We start from the raw sequence: 24,700 nt of genomic DNA, 5'->3' as shown, positions 1-24,700 counted from the left end.
GGGAGGAGGCGTGGAGGAGCGGGGACAGCCGGGTCCCCGACCCCGCCACCTGGGCTGGAGGCCGTATGCTGCCGAGCTGGGAGCGCAGTCTTGGAGCCGGGAGACCTGGTTCTAACTCAGCTCCACCTCCCCAGCCGCCTGCTCATCATCTGTGAAAATGGGAATAAAGTTCACGGGGACAGTGCAGGGAGGCTCAGGGAAGATGAGCGCCTTTCTTCCAGGCTGCCCTGGAGCCAGAGCAGAGAGTGGTAGGGGCTGTCACTTGACCCTCAAACTCTTGATAAAGGAGAGAAGCGTCCGAACGATGAGCACAGAGAGTAGAGTCTAAAGGAGCGAGCGAAGCAACGTTGCAGATTCAGTTAACATTTATTGAGCACCTACTAAGCGCCAGGGACTTTCACATATGTTAGCTGACAATGCCCCCAGGTGAGGCCGAGAAGTGGAATTTTGAGGTCAAGGACATTTCCGAAGGCGGCGCCAGGCAGGTATGTGCTTGGCGGGTGTCTGACTCCGGAGTCTTCACTGGCCCCTTGCCTCAGCTGACCTCGCGTCGCCTGAGGCCCTATGCCTCCAGCCCTGATCCTCTTTCCCCTCCACCATTCTCAGTCCCACCTCTGGTTCCTCTCTCAATCTACAGTTCTTCACCCGCAGCCCCTCCTTCTCCCTCCCCCAAATCCAATAGGCCACTGACTCTTGTCAATTCTCCTTTTAAAAATATTTTTATTTTTATTTTTTGAGACAGGGTCTCGCTCTGTAGCCCAGGCTGGAGTGCAGTGTCAAAATCACGGCTTGCTGCAGCCTCGGCCTCCCAGGCTCAATCGATCCTCCCACCTGGGTCTCCCAAAGTTCTAGGATTGCAGATGTGAGCTGCCGTGCCCGGCCCCTTTTAAGCTCTTAGTCTGCCCATTGCACTCCATCCCTCTAGCCACTGGCCAAGTACAAGCCATTGCCTTCTCTTGCCCGACCACAGCAGCAGCCTTCTAAGGGGTCTCCCAGCCTCCATTCTTGCTCCCTCCTTTCCAGCCCCTCCCACTCCGCACCTGCAGCATCTCTCTAAAGTGCAAACTCACCACTCCTTCAGGAGTCCCTTTACCTGTGGGTTAATGCCATCTTTTTACAAGGCCTGAAGGTCCCTCATGGTCGAAGTCCTGCTCCTACCTAAGGCTTCCTCTCCTCCCACCGCTTCTCTGCCAGCCCCAGACACACCCAACTATTCTGACTCTTTCCTCTGGGCCTTTGAACACTCTTCCCTCTGCCTGGAACACATCTCCTCCTTGGTCCTTCTAACCCTCCTTGTAGCCCCCATGCACCCTAGTTTGCCTACCAAATTTCTGCTAATGCTTCTGATTGCACAGTCTCTAGGATACTGCATTCATTCAGATTAGGTTCAGCAGACTACAACAGAAAACCCCAGTAAGAGTTTAATTAGAAAGAAGGGTTTTTTGTTTGTTTTGTTTTGCTTTGCTTTGTTTTGTTTTTTACCTGAAAGAAGTCTAGAGGTGATCAGCCCAGGGCTGGATTGAGAGCTCCAAGATCATCAGGGACCCCAGCTCTTTCTCTCTTTCTGCTCACCATCATCCTTAGTATATACCCTACATCTTCAGGATTCCCTCATGTTCATACTGTGGCCACTGTGGTTCCAGCCATCACACCTGCACACCAGATTACAGAAAGTAGGAAAAACCAAGGGGAAAAGGGCATGCCTCTTGTTGAATCAGAATCCTTTAAAGAGTTTTTCTGGAACCCCCAGTGATTTCCACTTACCTTCCACTGGCCACTTCTATCCCAAGTAAGTCTGTGGAGTATAGGGGCAATTAGCTAAAGCCATTGCCACGCTCAATAATGCAGAGATTCTGACAGGAAGAAGGGGAGAATGGAAAATGTGCATGACCAGCAATCCCTGCCTCCTAAGCCTCCTGTGATCCCAGACTGTGGCACCTGTCCTTTGGGCCTTTGGAACACTCTCCACCTCTCTTCCCATAGCACTTGACACATCCTACTGTCATTGCTTGATCCCCAGCCAGATGACCAGCTGTGGTGCGAGGGCAGAGGCACTGCTATATCCCCCGTTCCTAGGGCAGTGCCCCATTGGAACACCAGGCCCAAAGCTTCAGACTTCACGTAGGCACAAGGAAGCATCAAAGATGTTTGAGCAAAGAAAGGTCATGATCACACCATGCTTTAGGAAAATTAACTTTGGTACCAGGTACAAAGCAGTTTGGGAGCAGATCAGCAAAGAAACTCTTGAAATAAACCATTGACATAAAAAAGAGTAACAAAGGCATGATACCGATGCATTGGCAGTGGAGCTGACCTTAGGAACTTCCCAGTCAATCACAATACTCCAGGACCTATCGGAAGTAGGATCGAAGCCTCCCAGAGTCCCCGTGTGCCCTTGTCAGCTTCCCTGCTCCCCTCCTGATGCTTTCTGGGATCACTCCCCAAATAAATTGCTTGCACTTAAATCCTTGTGTCAGGGTCTGTTTTGGGGGGATCCCAAAAGATAATGACCCTTAGGGCTGTGAAAGGGTCTGCTTCCTCAAGAAACAGGTGCTCATGAAAATGGACACCATAATTGAGATAAAACCCATCAAGACCCCCTGCCCTAGGCTGGGGTTGGTGGCTCAAGCCTGTAATCCCAGCACTTTGGGAGGCTGAGATGGGCGGATGACGAGGTCAGGAGATCAAGACCATCCTGGCTGACATGGTGAAATCCCATCTCTACTAAAAATACAAAAAATTAGCTGGATATGGTGGCGGGCACCTGTAGTCCCAGCTACTCGGGAGGCTGAGGCAGGAGAATGGTGTGAACCCAGGAGGCAGAGCTTGCAGTGAGTGGAGATTGTGCCACTGCACTCCAGCTTGGGAGATAGAGCAAGACTCCGTCAGAAAAACAAAACAAAACAAAACAAAAACCTGCCCTCTATCCCTGAGCGACTGTAGAGTTTCTAAGACGGCCGTCCTTGAGGAGCTTGGGTGACAGGCTGCACCAGCTGTACTCCCAGGAGCAAGCAGGGGATGTACTGCTTACCGCTAGGGACCCAGTTTTGTCCCACGAGGGTGTAGGAAGTAGTAACCCGTCTGCTTTCAAACTCCCTGAGATTCATAGACTCTTACAGTGGACACCTACAATTCCCCAGGGAACCCCAGCATGTGAACTTCCATGTCACATGCTGTCAAGGAAGCCCAACAGGAAACTTGATCAGACTTAGAGTGAGTTTAAGTAGAGGTCTGGGAAGACTTCAAATGCAGCCTGGCCAGCACCAGTCTTCCCTTGGTCTTCTGGGCAGGGTTTTTGTTTGGTTGTTTGTTTACTACTTTCTAACAAAGTGTATGTCCCCATCTCTGAATGGCTCTGTCCTGCCTTCCCCTGTGTCTCAGGATATTGACTCCATCTCCTTTTCTTAGAGTTATAGAATAAGCGTGACTCCTGGCCCACAAATTCAGAGGTTGAAAAATAATGACATGTTCTTTCCTTCTTTTAAGTCAACTGAATTGTAACTTCAGGTCACCATCCCATTATGGGGGTAGAAAATTCCACCAGACTGGGCGCAATGGCTCATGCCTGTAATCCCAGCACTTCGGGAGGCCGAGGCAGGTGGATCACTTGAGCCCAGGAGTTCGATACCAGCCTGGCCAACATGGTGAAATCCCATCTCTACTGAAAATACAAAAATTAACTGGGTGTGGTGGCGCGCGCCAGTAGTCCCAGCTACTCGGGAGTCTGAGGCAGAAGAATTGCTTGAACCCAGGAGGCAGAGGTTGCAGTGAGCGGAGATCTTGCCACTGCACTCCAGCCTGGGCAACAGAGTGGATAAGACTCCGTGTCAAAAAAAAAAAAAAAAGAAAGAAAGAAAAGAAAATTCCATCAAAGATTTTTAAAATATTTATTGAACTAAAATCTAAATAACATAAAATTCACTATTTTAACCATTTTAAAGCCCACAATTCAGACTTTTAGTATATTCACAACCCTCACCACTGTCTAATTCCAGAACATGCTCACACCCCATAAGGAAATCCTGCGCCCGCCAATCAGCCACTCTCCATTTCACCTCACCCCCGGCCCCTGGCAACCACTAATCTACTTTCTTTCCTTTTTCTGTATTACTATTTTTCATTTACTACTTATAAGTAACCACTAATCTACTTTCTGTCTCTCTGAATTTGCCTATATTGGACATCTCATATAAATGGAATTGTACAATTCGTGGTCTCCTGAGACTGGCTTGTCACTGAGCATAATGTTTGCAAGGGTCACGTGTCATAGCATGGGTCAGTTCTTTATTCCTTTTCTTCTCAGCCAGTTTTGAGGACTCCTCATTTTTTTTTTTGACAGAGTCTCACTCTGTTGCCCAGGCTGGAGTGCAATGGTACAATCTCGGCTCACCGTGACCTCCACCTGCTAGGTTCAAGTGATTCTCCTGCCTCAGCCTCCCAAGTAGCTGGGATTACAGATGCCCACTACCAGGCCCAGCTAATTTTTGTATGTTTAGTAGAAACGAGGTTTTACCATATTGACCAGGCTGGTCTCGAACTCCTGACCTCAAGCGATCCGTCTGCCTCAGCCTTCCAAAGTGCTGGGATTATAGGTGTGAGCCACTACACCTGGCAGAGGGCTCCTGGTTCTTCCAAGGCTGTGTCAGAAATCCCAAGGCTTAGGAGGGAAGGTCAACTGTGGCCATGGCTGACGTCAGATTAGTATGTCCCTTGAAGCCCAGCAGGGGAGACATGGAGTCTTTGCTGGTGCTGGGGTTCTAGGGGCAGAGTCCTGCCTCTCCTGGCCACTCTGCCGTGTGGTCCCTTTCAGGAGGCTATCATTAAGTAATGGATGGCCTTGTGGCGCTTGAGGGGCCTCAGACGTCTCTGCTCTTCTTAGGCAGGGTGAGGCCCCTCATTTCGCCACCTCTCCAAGGCTGTTTGCCTTTTCCTCTCCTTTTCCAGGACAGCCTATAATCTCCTAGTGGTCTTAGGTTTTCGGTACAGACCAGCCTCATTCTCAGGCTGCTTTGCTCTCTGCCCCACTGAAATCCTGTAGGAAAGGAAGCACAAAGCCTGCCAAATTGCTTACAGTTAGGAAATATGTAGAGAGACAAAAAACTTTTTTTTTTTTTTTTTTTTTTGAGACGGAGTCTTGCTCTGTTGCCCAGACTGGAGTGCAGTGGCATGATCTTGGCTCAGTGCAGCCTCCATTTCCCAGGTTAAAGTGATTTTCCTGACTCAGCCTCCCAAGTAGCTGGGACTGTAGGCATGTACCACCATGCCCAGCTAGTTTTCTAGTTTTTGTATTTTCAGTAGAGACAGGATTTCACCATGTTGGCCAGGCTGGTCTCAAACTGCTGGCCTCAAGTTATCCACCCACCTCGGCCTCCCCACCCACCTTTTTCTCCAAAAACGTTTATATCAATAAATTATTCTGCCACCTGCCAGACAGTGGTGCTTACACCTGAATCCTTTGTCTTTTCCCAATGGGTCCTCGAGCATTTCTGAAATGTTGGTGTTTACTGGACCAGGTAGGGGACAGTGTTGCAAGTTGAAACCTCCCTAGACATTTTACAGGAAGGAGTAAGTCCCCCAACCTCTGCTCGTGTCAGCAGGTCATTAAAATCACTGCCCCACTATTACCAGAACTTTCCAGTTTCCCAAAGGAGCTGGGAATCTGAGTTGTTACATGAAACTGCAAGTTTGAATGCCGGCAAATAATTCAGATTTTTAATATAAAATGTTGTTTTGAGCCCAAACAAAACAAAATGCATCTGCAGGATGGATTCAGCTCCTGAGCTGCCAGGTCACAATCCCTGATTTAAGCAACACATTCAAAGGCAGGGTGGCAGCGGCCTTGTAGAGCACAAGATGCTGTTGGGGCGATGAGGAGGCGCAGAACGGGGAGGATGCCGGGAAAGGTATTTGCATATGAATGAGAACTTAGCCATAAGTGAGTGATAGGTTTCTCAGTCTATTCCTTTGGCCTGGGCTTGAGAAATCACATACCCTTCCCCGCAGTCTGCCACATGTCAGAAATTAATGAAGCCACCTAAGATCTGCAACCAGGTTGCCCTTGTCTTCACGTTACTGTGGGACGCCAGGGAGGACTTAGTTCTTGGGAGAAAGGACTAGGAAGAGGTGACTTATAATAACAAATATATTGAACCCAGGAGACGGAGGTTGCAGTGAGCCGAGATTGCACCACTGCACTCCAACCTGGGCGATAGAGCGAGACTCTGTCTCTAAATAAATAAATAAATAAATATTCACTACATTTTAATAATTAATCAAGTAAAACAAATTGTGAAACCAAGACAAAGAGCAGAAACACTAAGTGCTGGAAGTGGAAGATGTTTTGTTACATGATCGTATTTTGACACGTTCTCCTTCCTCACTCTATTCTTGACTAACAATCCAATCCACGCGGAGTCGGGGACAGAGAGAGTTGCTGGTCAAAGGGCACAAAGTTTCCCTTAGGAGAAATAAGATTTTTGACATCTAGTGCACAGCGTAGTGACTATAGTTAATAATAATGTACAGTATTGTATATTTCAAATGTTCTCACCACAAAAAAGTAAGTATTTGAGGTGATGGATATGTTAATTAGTTTGAGTTAATTATTCTACATTGTTTACATATAATATCACTTTGAATCCATAAATATATACAATTATAGGCCAGGTGCAGTGGCTCACGTCTGTAATCCCAGCACATTGGTAGCCCAAGGCAGGAGGATCACTTGAGGCCAGCAGTTCCAGACCAGCCTGGGCAACATAGCAAAACACTATCTCTAAAAAAAATTTTAAAATTACCCGGGTGTGGTGGCACTGCCTGTGGTCCCAGCTACTCGGGAGGCTGAGGTGGGAGGATTGCTTGAGCCCAGGAGTCCAGGCTGCAGTGAGCTATGACTGTGCCACTGCACTCCAGCCTTGGCAACAGAGCAAGACCTTATTGCTAAAAAAAATTTTTTTTAATTAAAAAAATTCCAGCCTGGCCAATATGGTGAAATCCTGTATCTACTAAAAATACAAAAATTAGCCAGGTGTGGTGGCAGGTGCCTGTAGTCCCAGCTACTCAGGAGGCTGAGGATATCGCACCACTGCACTCCGGCCTGGGCGACAGAGCGAGACTGTCTAAAAAAAAAATTTATATATATATATATATAATTTGTCAGTTTATAATAAAACCATTTAAAAAACAATCAGGGGGAGGGGGAGGGATTGCATTGGGAGTTATACCTGATGTAAATGACGAGTTGATGGGTGCTGATGAGTTGATGGGTGCAGCACACCAGCATGGCACAAGTATACATATGTAACAAACCTGCACATTATGCACATGTACCCTAGAACTTAAAGTATAATAAAAAAAAAAAAGTGAATGAGAAATAAAGACTTTCTTAGGCAAACAAAAAATAAAATAAAATAAATAAATAAATAAAAAACAATCGAATTCCCATTGCCAAGACCATGTGAGTATCACTATATGACCTATTGCTCTGCTCGGAGCTGTGGAGGCTTCAAGGCCCTTCTTCCTGGGGTTCAGGCGAACACTGTCCTTTCTGTGGAGTAGCAGTGGGTGCTGCCGTCTATTGAAGAAATGCCTCTGCACTGGTGCAAGCCCAAGCCTCTGTAAAGCCTACCTCTGCTTCCCTCTGGATGCCGGCTCTTCTTGCTAGAACAAGTCTCCCCAGCAGTTAAGGACCACTCCTGGGTCCTGCCTTTGCCATGGGTTCCCGGTGATGTAACTCTTCCTCAACTCATTGCCATCATCCTCCTCCCAGGCCAGGTGAAGACACAGAAGCCTTTCCACCCTCAGCCCAACCCTGATACACAGCCTCTCTGTGCAACCCCAAGTAGGGGACACAAATAGATCACTCAAAGCAGAAAGAGCGGGGCTCGTCAGAAGACTTGGGCCAAGAGCTGTTCAGATCCCAGAGTTAACTGTGGGAAATGTCGTCAGTGACACTATAGCCCAGGAAGTGAGCCTTGGCTGGGTGAGTTCTTGGATCCACGCACATCAAGTGGTTTGAATCAGCAGCTAATTTCTCATGGTCGAAAGTTTCTCTCAGCTGCTGCAATGATTTTTCTAGAGAAGGAAGAGTCTGCAGGATTTAAAGGGTGTGGGAATGAGGGAAAGATCTCCTGAAGATGGGCAAGGTGACATGTCTTGTCTGCAGAGCCAGAGGCACAGCCTGCTCCTCGTTGGTGCCACAGGGCTTGGAGATGACCCTGTGAGGTTAGCAAACCCCAGCCTTTGTGAACCAAATGCCAGTTCCTCTGCCGGCACGATTCCCTTAGGATTTCAGGGCTACCCTGGCTATTTGCTTCCAGTCAATGCCGTGGAGCCGTCACAAAGCCAGAGATCTTGCCAAGGGACAGTGTTTGATTCCAGCATCCGCCCTGGAAACTTCCATGTCTTGAATCAGGCCTCAGTGCTCTGATCAATCGCTAAGGATCCCCTTCTTGGTCTCTGCCTTGAGGTACTGGTAAGGAGGTGATTAGAAGAAGCAGAAGGGGCCGGGGGCAGTGGCTCATGCCTGTAATCTCAGCACTTTGGGAGGCCGAGATGGGTGGATCACTTGAGGTCAGGAGTTCAAGACCAACCTGGCCAACATGGCATAAACCCCGCCTCTACTAAAAATACAAAACTTAGCCAGGTGCAGGGGTGATGCACCTGTAGTTCCAGCTACTCAGGAGGCTGAGGGATGAGAATTGTTTGAACCCAGGAGGTGGAGTTTGCAGTGAGCCAAGATCTCACCACTGCACTCCAGCCTGGGCGACAGAGTGAGACTCCATCTCAAAAAAAAAAAGAAGAAGAAGAAGAGGGAGAGGGAGAGGAAGGAAGAAGGAGAAGGAGAAAGAGACGGAGACAAAGAAGAAGAGCCCAGGTGTTGCAGAACCCACGTGGTGCAAAGGTTAGAAGCTCAGGCCTGACCCAGACTGACTGGGGCACAGCCTGGCTCTGTCACTTACTGCATCAGGATGGATTCATTTAACTTCCCATGACTTTATTTTCCTCAGCTGTAGAACAGTACCAACTTCATGGGGTGTTATAAGAAATAGATGAGGTCATATATGTAAAAGTTTTTTTTGGTTTTGGTTTTGGTTTTTTGGCAGAGTCTTGCTCTGTCACCCAGGCTGGAGTGCAGTGGCACGATCTCGGCTCACTGCAAGCTCTACCTCCTGGGCTCAAGCGATTCTTCTGCCTCAGCCTCAGGAGTAGCTGAGACTACAGGCGTCCGCCACCATGCCCGGCTAACTTTTTGTATTTTTAGTAGAGACGGGGTTTCACCGTGTTAGTCAGGATAGTCTCAATCTCCTGACCTCGTGATCCGCCTGCCTCAGCCTCACAAGTGCTGGGATTACTGGCGTGAGCCACCGCACCCGGCTGTAAAACATTTATAAGACACGTTGAAATGTTATCATCCTTATTCTCCTAAATTCCATCCTTCTCTCTTGCTGTGTTTTCTGCCTCCCAGGCTTTGCTCACAGTAGATTTAGCGCACTGCAGATAATTCCACTGTCCTAAAGCAGCATCGCTAGACAGAAAGGGCCTTTCTAAATAAAGCTGCATTTTCTCCCTTCTGTGTGTTGTTGTTGTTGTTTGTAAATTGTGATAAAATACACAGAACATAAAATTTACCATCTGAATCATTTTCAAGGGTACATTTTAGTGGCATTCCTTCAGTATTTTCATATTGCTGTGCAACCATCACCATCTCCTAAACCCTTTCATCTTGTAAAACTGAAACTGTCCCTGTTAAACAATTCCCCGTCTCCCCTTCTTCGACTCTCTTGGCAACCACCCTTCTCTTTTCTGTCTCTGTGAATTTGACTGCTCTAGGGAGCTTGCATAAGTGGAATCAAAAAGTATTCATCTTTTTGTGGCTGGCTGATTTCACTTAGGATAATGCCGAGATTCAACATGGTTGTAGCACAGGTCAGAATGTCCTTGAGGTTTGTTTCTTTCGTGTAAGATCTTACCCAAAGTGACAGGAAAAGCTCATCAACCTCATCTCTTCAGCCTCCTAGCTCTCCCGCATTTGGAAACACCTGGTTTGAGGGGCAATAATTTAATTTGTTGCTTCATTGTTACATAACAAGAATCACCAATATGCTAGCCAAGGATAGAAGGGTCTTCATCTTACCTTGATTCAGCCAGTTCTACACTTTAGGGTCACTGCAATTCTCCATTATTTTTTTTTTTTCTTATTTTGGGGAGGGAGACAGAGTCTTGCTCTGTCACCCAGGCTGGAGTGCAGGGGCCCAATCTTGGCTTACTGCAGCCCCCGCCTCCCAGGTTCAAGCAAATTCTCCTGCCTCAGCCACCCGAGTAGCTGGGATCACAGGCGCATGCCACCGCGCCCGGTTAATTTTTGTATTTTTAGCAGAGAGTGGGTTTTGCCATGTTGGCCAGGCTGGTCTCAAACTCCTGGCCTCAAGTGATCCTCCCACCTCAGCCTCCCAAAGTGCAGGGATTACAGGCATGAGCCACTGTACCTAGTCAATAATCCTCCATTCTTTATGGCAGTTTCTATATCAGGACTCTTCCCAGGGTAAGCAACAGAAAGCCTAACTCACGTTGGCTTTGGCAGAAAAAAAAAAAAAAAAAGAAATTCATTGCCTTATGTAACTGAAAGTTCAGAGTGGAGAGGAAGGGTTCCGAGCACTGCCTGAACTAGGCACTTCAGCTGTGTCGTCAAGACAAGCTCCAGGCCGGGCGCAGTGGCTCACACCTGTAATCCCAGCACTTTGGGAGGCCGAGATGGGTGGATCACAAGGTCAGGACTTCGAGACCAGTCTGGTCAATGTGGTGAAACCCTGTCGCTACTAAAAATACGAAAATTAGGTGTGTTGGCGGGCACCTGTAATTCCAGCTACTTGGGAGGCTGAGGCAGGAGAATCACTTGAACTCAGGAGGTGAAGGTTGCAGTGAGGGGAGATTGCGCCATTGCACTCCAGCCTGGGCAACAAGAGCGAAACTCTGTCTCAAAAATAAAATAGAATAAATAAAAATTAAAAATTTTAAAATTTTAAAAAAAACGTAAGACGAGCACCGTCTCTCTTTGTTCTTCACCATGTGAGCTTTTCCTGGACTCCACACCATAAGAAATTGGCTTCCAGCACTCCAGGTCAGTATATCCTCATGTGTGAAGCCAGCAGAAAAAAGAGAGCTTCTCTTCCTTTAATACTTTGAAGAAAGTCCTGGTCATGATTGGCACTGCCCCAGCATGGGTTCTGTGTCCATCTCTGAACCAATCATGGTGGTAAGGCCTGAGTCATCTGCCCAACCCTAGGTCACCTCCACCTAAATCAAAGAACTGAAAATGGGGAAGACATGATTCCCCATCAAAATTCAGGCTACTATTATGAGAGGAAAGGTGAGAGCTTCCTGGGGAAGAAAAGGCCACATATACACTGGAATAGTATGCATCTGTGTAAAAGGAATAATGCTGATGTGTATATCCTGATTTGGAACAATCTCCAAGATACATTAAGTTAGAAAAAAGCAAGGTGCAGAAGACATGTGTGTGTGTTTGTATAGGCATGAAGATTTTTGGAAGGATACACAAGACATAGTTAATGGTGTTTATCTCTGCAGCACAGACCTGGCTGGGTAGGGTGGAATGAAGACTCTTTTTGTTTTCTAGCCTTCTGATGTTTAACTGCGTACATGTGCATTTTCAGTGAATATCAACTAGCCAGGCCCAGTGGTTTAGTTCCATTCAGAACATCTATATTAGAATTTTTACCCCTACAGAGAATGGAGAATACCACTAGGTAGGTGTGTGTAGGTGTAGGTGTGTGGAGTCTGTGAACTGGAAGAGATTTTGATAGCAAAGCCCCCCCATCACATTTTTTTGGTTGGGGGCAGAGGCTGGGGATACCTTCAGCTGAAAATGGGAACTTGGGGCTCAGCCGTAAGAGCTCAAGTCTGGGGATAGGGAGGGCTAGTCTCTGTGCACGCCTGGATTTGGGGTCCAATGGGCCTTTGGAGGAGCTCAGAACACTGCAAACCCACCCAGGCCCTTCCTTTGTACCCTGGCTGCAAAGCTGCCCTGGAAGTACTTATTTTGCTTTGGCCGTTAACGCCACTCACCATTGCTTATGGGAGGTGATTAATGTTTATATGTGAGGTGATTAATGTTTATGTCTAGCTACTGGGTTTTTTAAATAAAATTATTTTCTTTTTTGTTTTGTTTTGTTTTGTTTTTTGAGACAGTCTCACTCTGTCGCCAGGCTGGAGTGCGGTGGCACGATCTCGGCTCACTGCATCCTCCACCTTCGGGTTCAAGCGATTCTCCTGCCTTAGCCTCCGAGTAGCTGGGACTACAGGTGCGTGCCACCATGCCCGGCTAATTTTTTGTATTTTAGTAGAGATGGGGTTTCACCATGTTGGCCAGGATGGTCTTCATCTCTTGACCTCGTGATCCGCCCGCCTCCGCCTCCCAAAGTGCTGGGATTACAAGCGTGAGCCACCATTCCACACCTATTTTGTTTAAAAAATAAAATAGAGACAGTGTCTCACTATGTTGCCTAAGCTGGTCTCAAACTCCTGGGCTCAAGCAATCTGTCCATCTCAGCCGCCCAAAGTGTTGAGATTACAGGCATGAGCCACTCCACCAGTTCTATGTCTAGCTATCACGTAGCAGAAACATTCTGGAAATTGCTAAGAAATGTCAGATCAATTCCTGGGTTTTGTTTCTAAGCTCAGGCCCAGGCATGGCGTCTGCTCCTATGTGCTGATGTCATAAGGTGCTTCTCAGGTGGCAGGACCCTCTGAGCGTAACCTTACAAAACGGGGACCCCTGGAGGCAAGTCTGGACTCACCGGCCAGGAACTGCAAGCCATCCTCACTGACACCCCACTTCCCTAGACACACGAGAATCAAGCTGACAGGGCTCAAAGATTCCTTCTTCCTTCCGCAAATTCATTCAACAATTAGCGTCAGCTGTGCATGAAGCACTGTGCTAGGTACCGGGAATGTAGAGATGAATGACGTACCCAGCTCAGGCTCTCAGCTCAGTCACCTGGTAGGCTCTTGTTCTCATTAGAAGTTCCTGAGGGAGAGACCCCATGCCTCACTCATCACAAAGGTAGCCTAGGAACCAGCTCTGCGAATCAGAGGGGAATATGTTTAGCATTTCCTGATGGAAACAAAATCTACAGTCAAGAAAAAGCTGGGCCTGGCTGAAACATTGACTTTTGGAGGAGAATGATGCCTTCAGTAAGCATCCTGCCAAAAACCCTGCCTCGTGCATTAGCCTTCTCCCTGGAGGGTAACAGGACCCGCGAGTCACGGAAAACTCAACTCACACCAGCTACGGAAAAAAAAAACCAAAGCTGATCGGATTTTTTGTTTCTATTATAAAACAACAGAAATAAGCACAGATTTTCTTATTGTAAAACTAACATGTAGGCTGTTTTCATGTAAACAATATATAAACGTTTAAAATAATTTTTCTTTAGAATTTGGCATACTATTTACATGCTTCTAAGCACTTTTTAAATGTATGCAAAATAAATACTTATGAACTTGTCTTTCACAAAAATGGGATGACTTCATACACTCTGCAAACTTGCTTCTTGTGTCACTTCATATAGCTTCATCACATTCTTGACCTAGAATTCCAGAGCAGGCCAGCAATAGTGGCTCATACCTGTAATCCCAGCACTCTGGGAGGCCAAGGTGGGAGGTCACTTGAGCCCAGGAGTTCAAGACCAGTCTGGCCAACATAGTGAGACTCCTGTGTCTATTTTATTATTAAAAACAAAGGAAGAAAGAAAAAGTAGAATTCTAGAGTATGGAGTTACCACAATTATTTCATTATTCTATTTTGTTGTTATTGTTGTTTCTTTGTTTTTTGAGACAGGATCTCACTCTGTCACCCAGGTTGGAGTACAGCAGAGCAATCATGGCTCACTGTAGCCTCGACCTCCTGGCCTTAAGCCATCTTCCCGCCTTAGCTTTCTGAGTAGCTGGGACTACAGGTGCATATCACCATCAGCCCCATTGCTGACTTTTAAAAATTATTTTTTGTAGAAATCATGTCCCACTATGTGGCCCTGGCTGGTCTCAAACTCCTGAGCTCAAGCAATCCTCCTACTTCAGCCTCCCAGAGTGCTGGGATTACAGGTGTGAGCCACTGTTGCTGGCCTGCTCTGGAATTCTAGGTCAAGAATGTGATGAAGCTATATGAAGTGACACAAGAAGCAAGTTTGCAGAGTGTATGAAGTCATCCCATTTGTGTGAAAAACAAGTTCATAAGTATTTATTCTTCTATTCTTCTAGTGATGGACATTTAAATTGTCACTTTTCTTTTTTTCTTTTTTTTTTTTTTTGAGACAAGGTCACCCTCTGTCACCCAGGCAGTCTGGAGTACAGTGGTGTGATCACAGCTCACTGCAGCCTTGACCTCCCAGGCTCAAGTGACCCTCCTGCCTCAGCCTCCCAAGTAGCTGGGGCTATAGGCAAGTGCCACCATGCCTAGCTAATTTTTGTGTTTTTTGTAGCGATGGGGTCTCGCTACGTTGCCGAGGCTGATCTCAAACTCCTGCCTCAGGTGATCCTCCTGCCTCAGCCTCCCAAACTAAATTACTACAATGCTGCAATGAACATCCTAGCACATACACTTCTGCGCCCTTGTGGAAGTATTTCTGTGGAAGAAATTTCCAGAAGTGGAATTACTGGGTCAGAAGCTGTCTGAAATTGTGGAATTTGATTTTGAGGTAAAGAATACCCTATGAGTGAGCACTCTGCAGACCAGAGGGGCAGAAAATGATACACATGATTATTTATTCATGGTGAACTGTGAAGTGTGCTGGAGAGGATGCCGTTGGAAGGCCTGCTCAGAAATGTTCCAGTCACTGCCTTCCTGCTAGGACAGGAAATGTGCAGAGAAGGATCTTGGCTCAGCGTGTCCCTGATCCCACTGCTAGACTTTGGGAAGGGGATTTTTTGGGGTTTTTGTTGTTGTTTTTGTTTTCAAGACAGAGTCTTGCTCTGTCACCCAGGCTGGAGTGCAGTGGTGCCATCTCGGCTCACTGCAGCCTCTGCCTCCTGGGTTCAAACAATTCTCCTGCCTCAGCCTCCCGAGTAGGTGGGATTACAGGGGTGTGCCACCACGCCCGGCTAATTTTTGTATTTTTAGTAGAGACGGGGTTTCACCATGTTGGCCAGGCTGGTCTCAAACTCCTGATCTCAGGTGATCCACCCGCCTCAGCCTCCCACAGTGCTGGGATTACAGGTGTGAGCCACCGTGCCCAGCCTCGGGAAGGGTTTTGATGGTGGCCTCAGGAGTAGTCATGAAGTGAACACACCACACACTGTGAACACACAGCTGATAGAGAAGCCCTCGGACTCACAGTAGGTGCTGCTCTGTAGAAAGAACAGCGCCCTCAGGTATTATGCAGATGCCAGCACCTGTTCTCACGCAACCCGCGGCTGGCCTTTGCCTTTAGAGAAGGCAGGGTTCAATTTCTCTTCTTCTGAAACTCGCCAACAAATGTTTGCTGCCTAAACTTCTTCTTAACTACTGTTAATACAATATGACACAATAAGACTCCAGGAGAGTCTTAGTGAGTGAGTGTTCTCATTTTGGGAGTGACCAAAGGCCCACGGTATGGAATGGTGTAGAAGGACACTCCCAGAGCTAGCAGATGAGCCTCCCAGTTAGTGTCCACATGTCACCGCCGTTTCACTGCCGCACCCACATTACTGAACTCTCCGTGCTGCTCCGAAACTGATAGGAACTGGCACAATGGCTTGAAAAATGGTCAGCCTGGCGATGAGCAAGACTCCATCTCAACTGTTTCTATTCTTTCTTTGATCTCTTGCTCTTCACGTTTTCGCTCATACTTGCTCTGACGTTCTGCAATTTTCTCTGCCCCAGGTTGAACTTCTTTCAGCATTGCACTGGCATCTTCATCATAATCGAATACACAGGCAAGTCTGTGTGCTTTCCCTCACTGCTTGTAAGGCTGAGCTGAATCAGGATTTATTTCTTTTTTTTTTTTTTTTTTTTTAGATGGAGTCTCACTCTGTCACCCAGGCTGGAGTGCGGTGGCGCAATCTTGGCTCACTGCAACCTCCACAACCCAGGTTCAAGCAATTCTCTGCCTCAGCTTCCTGAGTAGCTGGGATTACAGGCGCCCGCCACCACACCCAGCTAATTTTTGTATTTTTAGTAGAGACAGGGTTTCACCATCTTGGCCAGGCTGGTCTTGAACTCCTGACCTCGTGATCCACCCACCTCCCCCTTCCAGTGCTGGGATTACAGGCGTGAACCACCGTGCCTGGCCCAGGGTTTATTTCAATGGCTCTATCACAGTCTCAGATGGCAGCATTTGGCTTCTATAATCTGACAAAGACACTGGCCCTCTTGACATACAAAATGGCCAAGTGAGGATTCAGCTTGATGGCATCTGTGAACAAGTCAATGGCTTTCTGCAGTTCACCATCATTTAGGGCTTCAATAGAAGTCACTTTCTTATCATTTGCCTGATCCTCATCTCCTCTTATCTCTGCATTCTCATCTCCCATTTCTTGAGGGGCATCAGTGCCTCTTTCAATCACACCTTCATTATCAGTTTCTAGATCACTTTCCTCACTTGACGGTTTGTCTGCCTTTAAGTCTTCCTCCACCTTCTTACTGTCAGGTGTTTCTTCCTTGGTATTTTCTTCTGATTTAGCTTTCTGAGTAGCAGGTGGTACTTTACCCCCATGCTCTCCACCCACTCCCTCAGGAAGCGTATTTCCTCGGTGTGCAGAACGCTCGGATCCTGCTTACACATTTTCACAAAGGCCCGAAGCTTGTTCACTCTGCTGGGGTCCACAGTCGGGAGGCGGTGGGCGAGGCTGAGGAGCTGCGGCCCGGTTCCAGGCCCAGGCGCTGGCTTGGCGTGACCGTGCAAAAGGTGACTTCTGGTAATTATTATTAGGCGTTTTCCCTCATCCAGACCTGAGGCCTGGATTCAGCCGCCATGGGGCAGAGTGAGACACCATCGACCTCATGGAGTTAGTTCAGGGCTGCAATTAAACGATACACACGAACATGTATTGCAAATGAATGTAAGAGGTAAAGACTAGAGAAAGCTACCTCCAGGTCGCTTTTCAAACATGCCCAGACCTTGATTCACATTTTAGGGGATAAAAGCAGCGTTCTTTTTCTCTTTTCCTCACATTCTATGATCCAATTAAATAGGTTTCCAAAGTTGTATGAAAAAGCATTGTTTCCTGTAGTTTCTAAAACTGTATTTTCATTTTGGTTCTTTTTTTTTTTTTGGAGACAAGGTCTCGCTCTGTTGCCCAGGCTGGAGTGCAGTGGTATGATCTCGGCTCACTGCAACCTCTGCCTCCTGGGTTCAAGTGATTCTCCTGCCTCAGCCTCTCAAGTAGCTGGGATTACAGGCGCGGGCCACTAGGTTCAAATAATTTTTGTATTTTTAGTAGAAATGGGATTTCACCATGTTGACCAGGCTGGTTTCAAACTCCTGGCCTCAAGCGATCCAGGCGCCTAGGCCTCTCAAAGTGCTGGGATTACAAGCGTGAGCCACCACGCCCGGCCTTGTATTTTCATTTTGATTGGGGCAAAAATGCAACCTTTAAATCTTTTTTTTCCCCCAACTTTTATTTTAGATTCAAGAGGTACATGTGCAGGTTTGTGAGTTGGACATATGGTGTGATGCTGAGGTTTGGAGAAACATGATTCCTTCCCCCAAGTGCTGAGCACAGTATCCAACCGTTTTTCAACCCTTGCCCTTCTCCCTTCCCCATCTAGGAGTCCCCAGCGTCTACTGTTTCCATCTTTATGTCCATAAGTACCCAATGTCTAGCTCCCACTTACAAGTGAGAACATGCAACCGGCCAGGCGTGGTGGCTCACGTCTGTAATCCCACCACTTTGGGAGGCCGAGGTGGGCAGATCACTTGAGGCTGGGAGTTCGAGACCAGCCTGACCAAAATGGAGAAACCCCCCCCCATCTCTATCAAAAATACAAAATTAGCCGGGGGTGGTGGCGCATGCCTGTGATCCCAGCTACTGGGGAGGCTCAGGCAGGAGAATCTCTTGAACCCAGGAGGCCGAGGTTGCCATGACCCGAGATTGCGCTATTGCACTCCAGCCTAGGCAACAAGAGCGAAATTCCATCTCAAAAAAAAAAAAAAAAAGTGAGATAATGCATATTTGGTTTGTTTTCAGTTCCTGTGTTAATTCACTTAGGATAATGGTCTCCAGCTGCATCCTTGATGCTGCAAAGGACTCCACACCTTTAAATCTTTATTTTCCCTGGTTTGGCTTTGGAAACAACAGGTTACAGCCTTTCTGAAGCCCCATCCCATTCTTCACTCTTTCCCAGTTTATTAACCAACAGGTGACACCAATGGCCTCTGACAGCCTCGACCCTGGAATCCTTAGCAGACGCCCAGGAATCTGTGCCCGGCACATTCGCAGGGCAGAGCGAATTCACATCAAGCTCCCAAACACACGTGGTTGTTGTTGTGTTATGTAATTTTAGTCATTATTTCGTTTACAAGCTGTGAGCACACAGAGCTACTCTGGTTCCGCCCTTGGATCGCCGCTCGCGAGCTGCGGAGGCCCACCTGGGCATTCCGAAGTGCTGGGATTACAGGCGTGAGCCAACGCCCCCCGCCGGAATGCTTTTGAGTCACATCTCCCGAGTCTCCTGCTCTCTCCAGCCTTGCGTTGCCTTCGTGGCCTCAAGGCCCCCGCCTTGGAAAACTTCCGCGTCCCCTCGCTGCCTCTGCAAGCCTGCGTGGGAGCGCGGTCCCGCAGCGCTTTGCTTTCCTGTTACGCGCGGTCGCCCTCTAGTGACAACAAGGACGCACTGCTACGTTCGGACGCGAAGGCTTCCACCGCTGCGGTCTGCGCAGGAGAGCTCTGCGGCCCCGGAGTGCACCTCATCCGGGCCCTGGTGAGGAGCATCACTGGGGGCCCTTGGCTCTTCGGCAGCACGCGGCCTGGGGCCGACTCCCCAGAGGAAGGCTGGTCTAATGCAAACACTGGATCATGTTGACTGAATCTCCAGCGGCTCCAGAGCAGAAGACTTGTCTGGAAGTCCTGCGGGCTTAGGAAATCATCGTTTGTTGGTAGGTGGGAAAAGTGTTCAGAGATGGGGTCGGGTGCGGTGGCTCACGCCTATAATTCCAGCACTTTGGGAAGCAGAGGCGGGCAGAGCACTTAAGGCCAGGAGTTCGAGACCAGCCTGACAAACATGGCGAATCCCCGTCTCTATTAAAAATGCAAAAATTAGCCCTGTGGAATGGTGCACGACTGTAATACCAACTACTTGGGAGGCTGAGGCAGGAGAATCCTTTGAACCCAGAAGGTGGAGGTTGCAGTGAACTGAGATCACACCACTGCACTCCAGCCTGGGCAACAGAGCCAGACTCCGTCTCAAAAACAAAAACAAAACTGTGCAGGGAGACAAGGATATCAGAGGGGGCTCCACCACTGACTAGAAGGCCTGCCCCCTGCCCTCCCTGAGGGTGCCTCCATTATAGACCCTGAAGACAGGGAGAGCAGAACTCCTAGGTCCCAGAACAGTCTCTTCAGAGCTATTCAGAACTACCTCGCTCCCCACCACCCTTCCCACAGGCACAGCCACCAGGAGTAAGCGCCTTCTGCACCCAGCAAGTATCCAGGCAGGGGACAGACTCCCAAGGGGAAGGAGGTTTTGGTGGCCAAAACAGACCCTGAGTTAGCTTAGTGGCCAGAGAAACTGAGATCTGCAGAAGGCCAGGTGGGCCTGGTCAGCGCACCTGAGCTGCCACAGGCCTTGCCGAGGTCACCCCTTCAACTTTTGAAATATATTTTCTGCATCATCATTGTGAAGATCTCTCAAAACTGACGATAGCTTCAACACCGGTTTTTTTGTTTTTTCGTTTGTTTTTTTGAGACAGAGTCTCGCTCTGTCGCCTGAGCTGGAGTGCAGTGGCCGGATCTCAGCTCACTGCAAGCTCCATCTCCCAGGTTTACACCATTCTCCTGCCTCAGCCTCCCTAGTAGCTGGGACTACAGGCGCCCGCCACCTCGCCCGGCTAGTTTTTTTGTGTTTTTAGTAGAGACGGGGTTTCACCATGTTAGCCAGGATGGTCTCGATCTCCTGACCTCGTGATCCGCCCATCTCGGCCTCCCAAAGCAACGCCTGTTTTAGTTGATGTGTTTTGCTTGCAGAAATGTGAGAGTTTTCTGCCTGAATATCACAGTGTGCCATTCTCAAGCGCTATGATCAGACTAGCTCTCATGCTGGCTCAGTCAGGATATTTAACTCTGGTATTAAATCTGGATAAAAGCCATCCATCATCTCAGTTTGGGGCTCTGAAGAATCAGTTAGAAAACAGCCCTCCCATGCCCTATGAAAGCCTCCTGGGCAAAAAAGCAGTGGACTCAGTAAGCCAGCTGATAGAGCTCCCGCCTGGAACCAGGGCTCCTTCTATTGTTGCTCATGAGTGGGCTTCAGGTTGTAACCCCCTGCAACGGAAATGTATAGGTATTTACTAGGGAGAAGTTTCCCAACTTTTACTGGCGTTTCCAAGGAATCTATATACAAACCAATTTGGAACTACTTCCCTAGAAACTCCCATTACCCACTAGTGAAATAGTAAACCGATTTTTCCTGAAGTGTAAAAGGTTCATCACGAAACTAGAATTGTTAGCAATGAAAGCAAACGCTTTAAACTTGACAATGGTTGATTTCCCAAGCGGGGCCTTGAAATTCCCGTCAAGGTTACATATGTGAATTTATAAAGTGCAGTCTGAGCCCCTGTGATCACAAAATGGCAAATGATTTTGTCCTCAGGGTCCTGGTGTCTCTGATGGGTACTCAATAGTAGGAGTGTCTGTTCCCTTAGGGAGGAGGGTGGACCTTGGCAGATCCATGGATTTGGTCCCAAGATTGTTAGAGATGTTAGATTTGTCCCTTAGAAGGTCACCTCTATATGTCGGAGGTAGTGGCTCATGCCTGTAATCCCGGCACTTTGGGAGGCTGAGGTGGGCGGATCACTTGAGCTCAGGAGCTCGAGACCAGTCTGGGCAACATGGTAAAACCCCGTCTCTACTTTAAAAAAAAAAAAATAGCCTGGTGTGGTAGCACACACCTGTAATCACAGCTACTCAGGAGGCTGAGGCATGAGAACCGTTTGAACCTGGGAGGCGGGGATTGTAGTGAGAAGAGATTGAGTCACTGCACTCTAGCCTGGGCAACAGAGTAAGACTCTTGTCTCAAAAAAAAAAAAAAAGAGAGAAGGTCATATCTATAGAAGGTTTTTGTTCACTTCAGCCAGAGCTAAGTGATGGCTGACAATTTCTGCTTGGCTGATGCACTCACGATGTTTTTTTTGTTTTTGTTTTTGTTTTTGTTTTTGAGACGGGGTCTTGCTCTGTCACCCAGGCTGGAGTGCACTGGCACAATCTCGGCTCACTGCAACCTCCGCCTCCTGGGTTCAAACAATTCTCCTGCCTCAGCCTCCTAAGTAACTGGGATTACAGGCGCCTGCCACCACGAATGGCTAATCTTTGTATTTTTAATAGAGGCAGGGTTTCACCATGTTGCCCAGGCTGGTCTCAAACTCCTGAGCTCAAGTGACCTGCCCACCTCAGTCTCCCAAAGTGCTGGGATTACAGACAAGAGCCACTGTGCCTGGCTTCAAGATGTTTTTGATTAGGACCCAAACTGTCCAACTTTCTCTTTCTCCCATTCATCTGACCCTGATCCTCCTCTACTCTTCACCCTTAAAATATTTATATCTGCTTAGACTTCAGCAAAGCAAAACTCTGCATCCTGAAAACCTCAGCAGACGTTTTGGGCCACATGTTCATGGCAACATAATCTGGATCATACTCATGGGGTCTATGGTAGGGAACATTGTCACTTTGCATTAAGAAAAGGACAACCAGATACCAACTTTTATAGAATGAAATTAGGAAATTTTAGCAAAGCATTTAAACTTTTTTTTTTTTTTGAGATGGAGTCTTGCTCTGTCACCCAGGCTGGAGTGCAGTGGCGCAGTGTCGGCTCTCCACTTCCCAGGTTCAAGCAATTCTCCTGCCTCAGCCTCCTGAGTAGCTGGGACTACAGGCGTGTGCACCATGTCCAGCTAATTTTTTCATATTTTTGGTAGAGATGGGATTTCACCATGTTGGGCAGGCTGGTCTCGAACTCCTGACCTCAAATGATCTACCTGCCTCAGCCTCCCAAAATGCTGGGATTACAGGCATGAACCACCGCGCCCAGCCTAAACTATTTTCTGAAGTAGATTTCCCCTGAAGCCAGAGGTTCCTCATCAGACATTTATTCTTCTCTAACTGACGAATGTGGCTTTTACTCTGGGGAGAAAAGCCTCTTTGTGGGCTGTGACCATCTGCCTCCAGCCACCTGGCTCCTCATATTTGACAGGCTGGCGATCATGTTACGCTTGTATCACAGAGGACTGTGCAGATATCTGAGCAGATATTCTCGCTGCTTGAAAAGCGCATGTCTGACGCAATCCCGCCTGATGCCGTCATGACCCCTCCTCCCCAGCCAAGCCGTATGCATGGATGTTAGTGTTGGTGTGCTGTAGTGTCATTGTGTGCCCCCAATCTCCCTTAAAGGCCACGGTTATTGCCAGAGTTATTAACCTGGGCCAAGGAGGAACTCCTACAACTCCCACTTCCAGGGGAGTGAGGGAATTTCAGGCTTTTTCTGGGCCACAGTTGATTTGCACCCTTGAGGGTGGTCCCAACAGGTACAGAAGAGCTTGGCACAAAATGCCCATGGATAGCAAGTCCTGGCTGGGGGCCTCTCCCTGCCATTGCCAGTTTTGGGTCAATAGGGGGGTTCTCCCTGCCATTGCCACTGAGGACTGGAGGTGAGGCGGGAGGCAGGATGTGACCCTGAGCCCCCAGAGAAAAGGGACACATGGTTTGGATTAAGGCCCAAAGAAAGATCTGGCCTTGAAGCGTGCTGGTTTCACGGCCTGCAGGACGGAGTGACTGCGATTTGGGAGCAGGGTGTGGAGAATACCTGGATTCTAGGGCTGCTCCCTTTTGGGGTGTGTGAGTGTCCCTGGAAAGGCACGGTGGTCATGTGAGCCCCCTCCTCTGTTTCACATGGGCAAGTCCTTGAGCCTTCAGGATCCTCCCAATATCCGACAGCTCTCAGGAAGCATCCCCTCCTGTCCTGAGGTGGGCAGAGGCGATGGAGAGAACAGGTGAAGGCAGGTGAGGGGGAGCCGTCACAGAAGCAAGACAGGATTGAGATGCACCAGGGCCTGGCTGGACGGGGGACCTCAGACTGAGGACAGGCAGAGGCGACCAGGCCAGTTCAGTCCCGATAGAGCCAACGCCAGGGCCCGAGAGACCATCAGGCAAAACTGAACCCCAGAGAGCTGTGGCGCCGCTGAGGCTTTGCGTCTACCCTTTGATCCGGGGTAGCCCAGACTGCTCGCTGCCTCCAGCCCTGCCGTCTAGCCTGACATCCAGCTTTACTGCAGTGGACTGACTTCCCTGGGAGGACCACTCTCTTAGATCCAGGTGGAACCAGAATCTGGTGGGTTTGAAATGGATTCAATCTCTTTGTCCTCACTGAGCTCCACACAGTCAGGCCAAAGCGGGTAGTCAGAGTCTTGTGAGGAGACCCCCAAGTCTTCCTCTGCAGTCTAGCAACCCACTGGGGCCCGGGCACAGGCTCTAGGAGAGGGGCTCTTCACCAGGGCTGTGCATTCAGCAGAGCAGGCTGTGGGCTGCTTAGCCCCAGAGAGTGCCATTCACCCGATGCACATGTGAATGACATCCCTGGAGCTCAGCCACTCATCATCCCTGCTCCTGACAGTGACAAAAACACCCCGCTGGTGGCTAGAGAGAGTCTGGTTTAAAATTAGCCCTTTCATTTTCCTATTGAGTCATTACCCAAAAAAAGAGAGATTTTCTGCTTCCTCCTCTGAAGAGGGCAGTTGAACTTTTTATCCTGAAAATGGAAGTGTGCCTAGCCCCAGGGGAGAGTTGAGTGTTTTGTTTTTAAAAGCCTAGACTCATAAAATAATAATAATACAGGAGGTTTGGAATCAAGGAAGCCTCCATGGACTGAGAGCTAAAAATAGCCCAAAGATGGAGGAGGCTGATGGGACAGGTGTTCCCAGAGGGTCTGGGGAGGCGGCAGGCCCCCAGACTGTGGAGGGTGTGAGTGAAGGCTGCCTGTAGGGGGTGGCCCTGAAAGTGTGGGCAGGTGCAATGGCTGTCAGTGTCACATAAAGGGCATCTACATCCTAAAGAGTGAAAGACCGGTGCCCAGAAACTACATCTACATCAGGCAGAAGCAGCAGCAAAATTCTGACCCATAGCCCAAGAGTGAGCATCCTTTTTCAGGACGTGAATAAGCCCTGGGGTCCTTGTTTACTCTCTTGGGAAGAGGTAGCACCAGAATGCACACATTGTGAAGTTCTCATGTATCTTTATAAATGAGGCCTGGAGTTGGATACAGTGTAACTCGGGGAAATAAGGAAGGTGACATTTCTCATACCTGAGTGTTAAGAAGCACATTGCTACTCATCAGTGACTTTTAGGAGCCGTGTCCACCTAAGGGACAACAGTAATGCAGAAATAGGAGAGGAAGTTGATAGGATTCAACCAACAAATAGTTCATCTCCAAAGCTGTTTCCTAAGGTTCGGTGGGGTTGGACTTTAAAGAAAGTGAGGTCGGGAGCCAGGCGTGGTG

General features: G+C 48.3%; 1 pseudogene; it reads right to left on the bottom strand.

Annotated features, from left to right (window-relative positions):
• Positions 1-7,924: 7,924 nt before the first annotated feature.
• Positions 7,925-16,972, bottom strand: LOC105511402 (annotated as a pseudogene).
• Positions 16,973-24,700: the final 7,728 nt, after the last annotated feature.

Source organism: Colobus angolensis, unplaced genomic scaffold (assembly GCF_000951035.1).
Source record: "Colobus angolensis palliatus isolate OR3802 unplaced genomic scaffold, Cang.pa_1.0 Scaffold2, whole genome shotgun sequence".
NCBI classification, from domain to species: domain Eukaryota; kingdom Metazoa; phylum Chordata; class Mammalia; order Primates; family Cercopithecidae; genus Colobus; species Colobus angolensis.
The sequence above is the reverse complement of the archived record's forward strand: the minus strand, read 5'-3'. Positions and strand labels throughout refer to the sequence as shown.